The sequence below is a fragment of the Meleagris gallopavo genome, chromosome 12 (assembly GCF_905368555.1).
Source record: "Meleagris gallopavo chromosome 12, MGAL_WU_HG_1.1, whole genome shotgun sequence".
Lineage (NCBI taxonomy): Eukaryota > Metazoa > Chordata > Aves > Galliformes > Phasianidae > Meleagris > Meleagris gallopavo.
In genome coordinates, this window is record NC_139415.1 from 3,949,465 (window position 1) to 3,959,103 (window position 9,639).

General features: G+C 41.7%; 1 long non-coding RNA gene across 1 annotated transcript; it reads right to left on the minus strand.

Annotated features, from left to right (window-relative positions):
- Window positions 1-147: 147 nt before the first annotated feature.
- Window positions 148-7,838, minus strand: LOC146543533 (uncharacterized). The gene is made up of 3 exons (XR_014885933.1): window positions 7,724-7,838; window positions 988-1,182; window positions 148-271 (listed from the first exon to the last, which is right to left on the minus strand). It is a non-coding gene; the product is annotated as an uncharacterized LOC146543533 (long non-coding RNA).
- Between the last annotated feature and the right edge of the window lie 1,801 nt (window positions 7,839-9,639).

Consider the following 9,639-nt stretch of genomic DNA (forward strand, 5'->3'; position numbering starts at 1 on the left):
GAAATCCTAACACAAGCAGAAATGAGACTGCAAATCCTTTCAGAGATGATCTGTTGAGTAAGAAGGTGCCATCTTCTCAGTGTCGCATCTCAAGAGTAGAAAAGCACATTAAGTATCTCAGAAGCTGCAGAAAAACAACACCTGGATGTGTAACAAATGGACAGGTTTATTCTGGGATCACAGCATTATGGATACAGAATCTTCTGCAGTCTGTCTCTACGATGTTTTTTTCCAGCATTCTCCTGTAGCTTTCTTGGTAACTTGGGCAAGCCTGTAAAAATATCCTCATTTGGTTATATTGTTGTTTTGTTGCTTTTTTTTCCCCTCCAAATGCAGAAAAGTCTAATATATTTTCTGTTGGCTTTTAAAGATAATCTTAATTTAATTATTTTACAGTAAAATATATTTTAAAACTATGGGTAGTGTTTTTTTGTGAAATTTCTGAAGTATTTCTGGTCAAATTTCTTTCCTAGTATATTATTTTGAGATGACCCTATCATGCCCTGGTATGGAGCTCATTAGCTGGTAGCTTTTCTGGTATAAGTTGGCAGAGGAGAGAATCTATTAGCTAGTCCTAATGACTAGGCAGCCAAGCAAGGCTGCTGTAGACAGTGATTGACAGGTAGAATCAAGTCGGGATAGCTCATTCTTCCAAGCAGAAATAAAACAAAAAGGGTCGAAAGCTTTTTTGGGGAAAGATATAATATCCTAGGGAATTCTGCTCTCTTTTTTTTTTGCTCATCTCTCTTTGTTTGTAGTCTCAGAACAGTGAGTAGCAACAAATGAGTAGTTTCTGGACGTTTCCTTGGTCTGCAAAGTTATTCTCCTTACATTTGCTTCATTTTTCACAAAATGTACACTTTTCCCAAAGACTAATTGCTTGAGTTTATGTAGCTAACTACTGTGATTTTTCTGTAAATGGAAGCATGACGCTTTCCATCATGTACTGATGTACAAAGGAGAGCAGAGGAACCCATATCTGCTTACCTCTCCTCAAGGACAAGAAACAAAGGGCGTTTGTTGCTTTCTCTTCTTGCAGCTAAAGGTGAGCTAGGAGCTGGGTGCTTGGATAGCTGGTTGAGATGGAAGGAACAGGAGGGATGGCCAGCTGCCACTGTTCAGTTTCTTAGATACAGCTGTTTGATGCTATGGCTCCCAAGTATTTCCATCACTGTTCAGTTTCTAGAGAGATTTAAAGAAATATGTCAGATACTGCCTCCTGGCACACAAAATGAATCCTGGCATTTACTGCAGAGAGGTTTAAGCACGTGAGCAGTTCCACCTGTGCTAGCACAGCAATGTTCACACACTTAATATAAAGCATTTACTTAAATGCTTTGCTAGGTTGGGGCTGCACGTCACTGAAGTTTACAGATTTTTGAAGAGGCAAATAGTAGTGTGAAGTCTTTGGGAAGCTATTTTCTTAGACATTTTGAGTATCTTTAAAAAACGCAAGAGCAAGAGAGCAGTTATCTACAAACTCAGTACAGAGAAGGAAATAAAACAGTGTTGGATCAATAGAGCCGAGGGCTTTTTCTCCCACACCTGCTTTATCTGAGATTGTCAAAGCCAACAGCAATGATACCTCTTCAGTTACTGTCACTAGGCAGAGCCTAACAGATATATTCCAGCTGTTTGCCCTCAGATTTCACTGTCTCTGCCGGAATACAGCAGTAATCTAAACCCCAGAGACAAGACAAAAGGGCTTCTCAGCTGTCTGTGGCAGGTTGGCATGAGAGAAAAGATTGCAGATCTCCTTGCTGGGAAACGTGGCCAAAGCTGCAGAGGGGCTGCTCAAAGATGGAGTGGGAAGGTAATGAAATGCATCTGGAGGTAGCCGTACTGTAATGCATAAATTGACTTTAAACAGGGGGGAAGGATTGAAGAACTTTCCCAGAGTGAATGATTTTGCAGATTATTGCTTTGGGCAGCAGTTTATTTAAACATTAAAACTCTGAATGAAGCAAGTTACCCTGAAGAAAAATGTGTCAGGTATCGGACTTGTTACAGCTAACTGTTTAGCCTCTGAGGACTTTGTAAACTGTCCAGATATATTTATTATAGAAAATATTTTCTTGAGGAAAAAATAGACTGTTTTCCCCCTCCAGAGTACACTGTGATATTTTTTGAAGCGAATGCTTGAATTTTGTCATCTGTTATCATTACAGTTACTGTAATATGTATGTATGTTTGTACCCAAGAATTTGTAACCTCTCTATATTTCCCAGGGAAAGAGAACAAAAAATAACAACTCAGAGAAAAGACAAAATTACTGCAATAGTAAATAGCAACAGTTGTACCATTACCCATCGAGATGTATTATTGTACTTAGAGCTGTCTCTGTGTAGTGCCCCACAGCAATATGTAAGCTCTTAGAAAGGATCTGTCATTCAGAGCTGGAGGGGAGCTTCAGGACAAGGAATGACAGAGCATATTCCTGCATTCCTCACCACTCCTAGCAATCTGTGGATACTAAATCCCTCACACTTCTGTGTTTACTTGCAAACAAGGCAGGTGAAATACAAGTCAGGCAGTTAGGAGTGGGGGAGGTTATGGAGAATACTTATTCTGCATTTAATAAGGACCAAATCCTCAGGCCTTGACAGAGCTAAGCAAAACAAAGGTTTGTAGAAGAAGCAAGTGAAACAGCCTCCCTCCTTCCTGATGCCAAGAGTGAGGAGAGGTTCTCCTTAGGCTGAATGGACAAAGTGGATGCTTTGAGAATCCCTATGGGTGCTCTGCAGCTGCTAGTGCTGATTTCAACTTCTGTCTGGGTAGTGACACAGGCCTAACAAGCTGGTTCCTGGCAAATGTGACTTAGCTTGAAGTTGCCTCTCTGTGCATCTGTGCACAGGTAGGAGAGAGGAGGGTTTGGCTAGATGACTCTGAGTATCAGAATCAGATTTCTGACCCATCAATCCTGAAACATTTCAGTGTTTTCTTGTTTTTTTTTGTAATAGAAGTGCTAAGTCAGGGCTGGAAACAGTGATTGAGCACCTGTGGGAAGGGAAGGCCAATCCAGGGGAGCTCAGGTGCATGCAATGTAATATACCTGAGTGACCAGAAGGAGTGGAGCCAGGATCTATAGCTTCTCAGATCTCATTTGAGTGTTGGAGACCCCTGTGTACCTGAGGCCTTCTAAGGGTAAGCAAATTCTTTCTTCTGTTTCTGTGTCTATGGCTGCTGCAGCCTAAGGCTTCACTACTATGCTACCATTGCTGTGCTTTCCATCACGTTATTGTGTTACAACTTTTTATGTGAATTTTATTTACATGAATGCTGTGGAAGTTCAATGAGCTTGCGTAGTTGGTCACAACTAGCACTAGATGACTTCCTAGGTTTTGTAGTTTCAGCTCAAATAATTCCTTATGTCCATTTCTGTGATTACCAGCCCCTCATTTCTGTTCTTTCCTTCTTTTGTACCTACTTTCATCTCCTCGGCTTTCATCTTTCAGTGCTTCCCATGTCAAGCACATTACCTTCCAGCCTCTGATGAATAGTACCGTTCCCCTCACAGCCCAACCTGATGGCCAGCTTGCAGCCTGTGTGTCCTATAGTGAAGAAGGGTTCTTAAAGTATAGCTCAGCTCCGCACAACTCTGCTCCAAAAAGTAGTTCTAATTCAAGCCATGATGAAACTTGCATATAGAAGCTGGCTCTCAAGCTCTTACAGTTTTAATCTATGTCTTTCTTCTAGAAGTCTCTCTCTACCCTCTCTCTCTTAAGCGTCACTTGACCAGTTTGGAAGTGTATCCCAGTAACGTGGTTGCACAACTGTCGACTCCTTGGTTTGATTGCCCTCAAGCAGTTTGCATGCATGTTTTGTCTACTGCTCTTCTAAGACCCATAGTATGAAGAGTGGTCAGCAATTTGCTGCACGGAGAGAATAGGAACAGCAAATGTGATTCACGTGAGTTGAGTGAACACACAAAAAAGAGCTTAGTGTACAAATTAGAAGTGCTTGATACTAAAACTCATTATTTTGAAGATGTATCCACTTTGGGTTAGCTTACTCCCAGGAAATGGTCTTAGTGGAATGTCTACTGTCCAGATTGTATGGTTCATTTTCCCTAATTAGCAGCAAACATCCACCTGTCCTCTCTCCTACCAAATTTCACTATTTTGGATTACCAAAGCTTGACACTTCTTTGCTGTGCATTTGCATTAGTGGGTATCGGGTCTATGCATGTAATGCTGTTGGTTCAGTAGCTCAAGAGTTCAGCTGCACTGTTATCTGACTCGCTGCCTTAAGCCATTTTTTCAAAATAAATGTAACACAGTGAGCATTGCATCAATAATTTCTGACTATCCCAAAACCAAGTACTGTGAAGCCAGTGAACTTGGCATAAAGGTTAAATTGAGAGGAAAGAAACTTAGAAGGGCACGTTAGCATCTGCTCTGTGACCTGTGCTGAGGACCATATGTGAACAATACAGGCATTGCAGAACTTATGGTACCTCATCAGTTTGAAGAGTTCTTTGTTTGATTTAGTTTATTTGTTTGCTTTTTTGTTTTTAAGGTGGCTTTTATTCTTTTCTTCTTGGGTGCTAGGAAGCTCCTGCTTCAGCCTTGATTTCTATTCCATTGTAATTGTATTTCTTAAATTAACTTTAATCTGAATTATCTCAGTAAATAATGCTTTTCTGGGAAGGCAGGTAGCACCAGAGAAGAACAGTCAAAGCATCTCTGTTGTGTATTCCACCTTAAATTTTTGATAAGTACTCTACTGCAATTCCACATCCCCAGAGCTTTTCTTTTTAAATATTTAAACAATAAAAATTACTAAAGCTCTAAGAATGATGTCTCATGATATTCAGTGACCTGAAGATAAGCTGTATCAGCCTTCAAGAAGGTACAAAAAAATACTTTCATGTAGAAGGTGAAGAAATATAGTTTCAGTAGACCTTTGTGAGTGAAATCACCCAGATTCTCTTATGCTAGGACATACTATCTGACAGGCAAGTCCTGGAAAATGCCTGTTGCCTTAACTTGTACACAAGTGAATAATGTAATTTTTCCAAAGTGGGGATGCTCTGCTTGGACTTTGGGTGTGATGCAGATCTTATATTTTGTGTTACAGAGAACTGGCTGAGAAATAGCCCTGCATACTCTACCATTTCTCAAGGGAGGACCATTGCTTAGGGGGCTGAAAAGTTAGTTTTGACTATTTTCTACAGTTTTGCCGGTGGATTAGCGATAAGGACTAGCAACACTCCTTTTCCCCTGTTACAGTCAGGCCTACCATGCACTGCAACCAGCCCGCCCCAGGAACACTCCTGCAGTTTGTGCATTAAGGCCTTGGGCAATGCTGCCCAGGGATGTTTCACAGGGATGCTGCTCACTGGAGGTGGCTGTTTGAACTGTCCTTTAACTTAAAGAAAATAGGTTTGATCAATCAAAATATTTTTCTGTTGAAAACTAAAGGCAAAGTGAGTCATTTAACATCATAATGTACACCTGTCATACTGTAAATTTCAAAAGTACGTATTTCTGGCTACACCTTGCTATAAATCTCAAAAGTAATTATTCATCTCTTCTGTTATGCAGGGAGGCAAGGTCTGACTGGCCTTGGTAAAAGGGAGAGGAAACCTATTCTTTTGCTTGAACACTCAGTCAATCTGAAATCTTGTGATAAGACCTAGACCAGACCCAGATTTCTCTGTGTTCGTACTGAGTGTCATCTTGCAGCCCTGGAACCTCAAGTCCCAGTCAGCAGTTGCCACAGAAAGGTTTGCTTAGGTGCAGTTCAGATTTGGGCCCATCTATAATGAGAAGCCCAGATGGTTTCGTGCAGCTAGGCTTATACTTTTTTTTTTTTTAAAGTGTGTTTCTTCAGTGAAGCTGAAATCTTTCCCGTTACACCTGGTTTTTAACCCTTCCTTTATCAAAAAAGCAACCAGATGGTGATTTGCATTTCCTGGGGGAACAAAAGCAGTGGATGCTAACATGGAGTTCAGGGCTCACTAAGCATCTACTGCCTGGCTGTGCTGTGTGTGTTTCTGGGAGTCCAAACCAGCTGCTGACTGGCATTGCATTTTGTGGTGTTCTAACCCTGTGTGGATTGGTCCTGCTTGAACCCACGCTACTTTGCACAGGAAAAATCATCCTATGTTTAATTTTAAGAAAACCCATTTTGCCTAGAAAGATGGTGTGAATCTCTTTGAAATAGAAACATATCACATTTTTATGTGTGAAAGTGGGGAAAAAAAATGCTTTCGTGTATTACTGGTTTTTACATTGAATATCATTTGTGTGGTCCCTGATGTGTCCACAGCAATATACAGCTGTGCAAATGGACACGTTATTGGGCTTTTGTCAGCTTGCATCAGTCAAAACAAATGCTGCCTTCTGTTCCTCAGCTGCTTTGCCCACGCCTGTGCCCTCCTGGTTTCCTTCCTCAGCGGAATCCCTTTTTTGCTCTCATTCTGTCTGCTACAAATGGCTGAGAGTGGGAGTCAGCAGAAGCAGCCTGGTTTTCATTCACACCGAGGGCAGCAGCAGACAGCGTAACAGCCAGGCTTCCCAGCACTTTGCTGGGGCACAAGGGGCCCTGCAGGAAGCTGGATTAATGCTAGTGAGAATTTGGTTTTAGCTTGTTTCTCCAGTGCAAACCTGGCCATGTCTGAGAGAAAAGGAGGCAGTGGCAAGCTGGGTGGGGTGGGAACAGGTGCTGCAGGCAGGACCTGGGCTGCGGTGGAGCGGGGGACTGCTCTACCATTGCCCTGAGCGCTGACATGGCTGGGCTCCAGAAAGCCCTGCTGAATGGCCCACACTGCTCCCTTCGTTGCACCATGCCTGCCCAGCCGCCATGTCAGGCTGGGATTTTCTGGTGTTTCTCTGCAGTTCGTTGTTCTTCCATTTGTTCAGAGCAGAGCAGGCTGAAGGGAGGCCTGATGGCGGCTGCAGCTCCTTACAGTGAGCGGAGAGCAGCGCTCAGCTCTGCTCTATGACAGCGACAGGGCCTGAGGGAACGGCATGGAGCTGTGTGTGAAGAGGGTCAGGGGGGTTAAGGAGAGGGTCCGCCCCGGAGAGCAGTGGGCATGGCACAGGAGTTATTTCAGTGCACCTTTCTCCGTCTTATTTTACTTAAAATTGAAGTTGCTCGAGAACACTTCACAATTCAGCGAATGACCAATTTGTATTGGCTTTTTTTTCCCCCTTCATTTTCTTTTTTTTCACTCAGTGTAATTTTTACAAAGACTCATTTATTTTCCCCAATTTCATTTTTAATCCCCCAATGTCATGGTTGGCTACATAAGTAAAACACTCTCCCCTCTGGGATTTCTTAGTCTTTTGATTCAGAATTTCATTCTTATGAAAAACCTTTAAAAACATGGTCGTTAAAACTTCATGGATAATCAAATGGAGTGATGAAATAGTCCCCTAAGAGAAAATACACTTCAATATGTAAAATATTCCCTGCAGATGTCTTAGAAAGCGTTCCCTCTTCTCCTGCAGTTCTCACTAGCAATATGACATGCTTTGCATTGTAGATGTTTTTCCTAAGTGTCAGGCATTGGGACTCCACAGAAACACCATTCTTCCCTATTTGCATTCTGTGCAGTTTTACCAAAGGAATTTCTTCTGAGGGCATTCACAGGCAGAGCTGGGGATGGATACAGACCAATCTTCTGTGCTATGCTGTTAAGCAGCTACATACAGTCCTGTTTGCTAAGTAGCTATGTTAGATAAATAAGGTAAATCTCCAGCAGAGAAGTACTCACTCTGGGCTTTTTAACGTAAACACAGGATTTTGCCTCAGCAGTGCAAGCATGTGTCCAGGGTGTCCTTGCAGGGACTTGCCTGTAGGCTTGGCTGCAGCAGAGCAGTGCCTCATGCTCTGGCTCTGAATGATGCAGCCCACGTGATACAGCAGCCTGACATCTAACACTTCCCCTCATCAGTTGTTAATTTGAGTTTGATAAATGCTCTATCTGGAAATTTAACAAGTTGAAATAAAAATGCGTTCTGGCCATTCCTGAGCCAGGAGCTTGGAACCCGGGCAGTTCTGCTTCATTCGTACTCTTGATCCAGTCTACAGATTTTGCTGAAGCCCTAGTTTTTATGTTTGTGAAATGCACTAGATTTGATTCTGGTTTGCCTTTATCAAATAGAAAACCTCTTCTGACAAACATATGTCACAACAAACTATTTAAACGTTACCTTAGCCTCCAGAGCTGCTAATACTTAGAGAAACTAAGCATTTTGGCCCTAACGTTTGCAATAAATAAATAAATAAATAAAAATAATAAAAAAAAATTATTTGGTCTGGGCCTTCTCATATCAAAATAGCACGATGCAGTGCAGTGGAAAGCTCACCTTTGTTTTGATTCAGTTCACTTTTTATTCTGATATTCAATTTGCTTTAGTGCTTATTTGAAATTCTCCCCACCAGCTGTGGGATAACTACCTACCAGGGTGTAAATGTGATGTTTATAAACCAATGATCCTGCTCGTCTTCTCCTCCAGTATGACCTGATCCTAGTAGCTGTGGAGCTTTATTTTTTCCAAATGACTCAAGGGCCAATAATCATGACTGCTGTCATGTAAAACACCATCTGTGGTTCTGGCTTGGCTGTGCTATGTTCCAGAATGCACAACGCATGAGCGTTCAGATTGTGGTAATATGTTGCTATTTCATTAGTTCTTAGTATGAGCTAAGAATAATGCATCTTTCCTCTGCTGTTTTTACTGCCGCTGACATGGCACCTGTGCTCTCAAATGTGCAATAGAAAGGTGCACCCTCTTTATGGAGGCCCCCATCCACACTTACTGTACCATGCTTTGGCTTAGTGTGTTTTATCAGTTTTATTCGGTGGCTGCTCAGCAGAACCTTATGCTATGGTAATGTTCTTTCCATCAGTACTATTCCTCTCTGTCCTTCCAGATCAAAGTCAGTCATAGCAAACATTTTGGGGAAAGCAATGTCTTCCATTGATGGGTTTGGCAAGAACCTCTGCACTCTGCTGTTATCAGTCCTTCCTTTCTCACTCTCTCTTAGAAAGGAGCTGTGAGAAGATGGAATTCCTTGCTAGTAACCCCAGCCTCAACTCTTTGGGCCAAAACATTGGGAAACTTCTTAGAGACTTGGTTAGGTGCCCTAGTTATAATTCTGTATATCCTAACAGGAGTTACAGATCTGGAGAGAGAAAGAGAGAAAGAGAAGTGGGCTGGAGGGAGAGGGTGTGCACACACATCTAAGTCCAACTCAACTCCATGAACATCAAGTTAACTTTCATTTATAGCCTTGTATGTATGTAGGTACATGTTTAGTTCCCTACAAGTCATTTCGTTGTTCGTTTTTTTTTTTTTTTTTTAATAGATATATGTACAGCATGTTCATTTGTCTGGAACCTCTGAATTCTTCATCAACAAGACTGACAGATGACAGTTCTGACCAGCTTGGCAAGGTACTTTTGGATAGATTTCCCAGTGTTTAAGATAAAAAGATGAACTCCCAACTCTTTTATACAGACAAAAATGTCAAATGATGAAAGTGTAAATAATATACAAAACAAAACAAAACAAAACAATGCTGCTTTACTTTTAACTTTTTTCTTCAGGTTTATAAGCTTTGGGTTACAAACCACACTTGGATCTTGCCTTACCTAGTTAAGAACTAATCAGATCTGAAGACAGA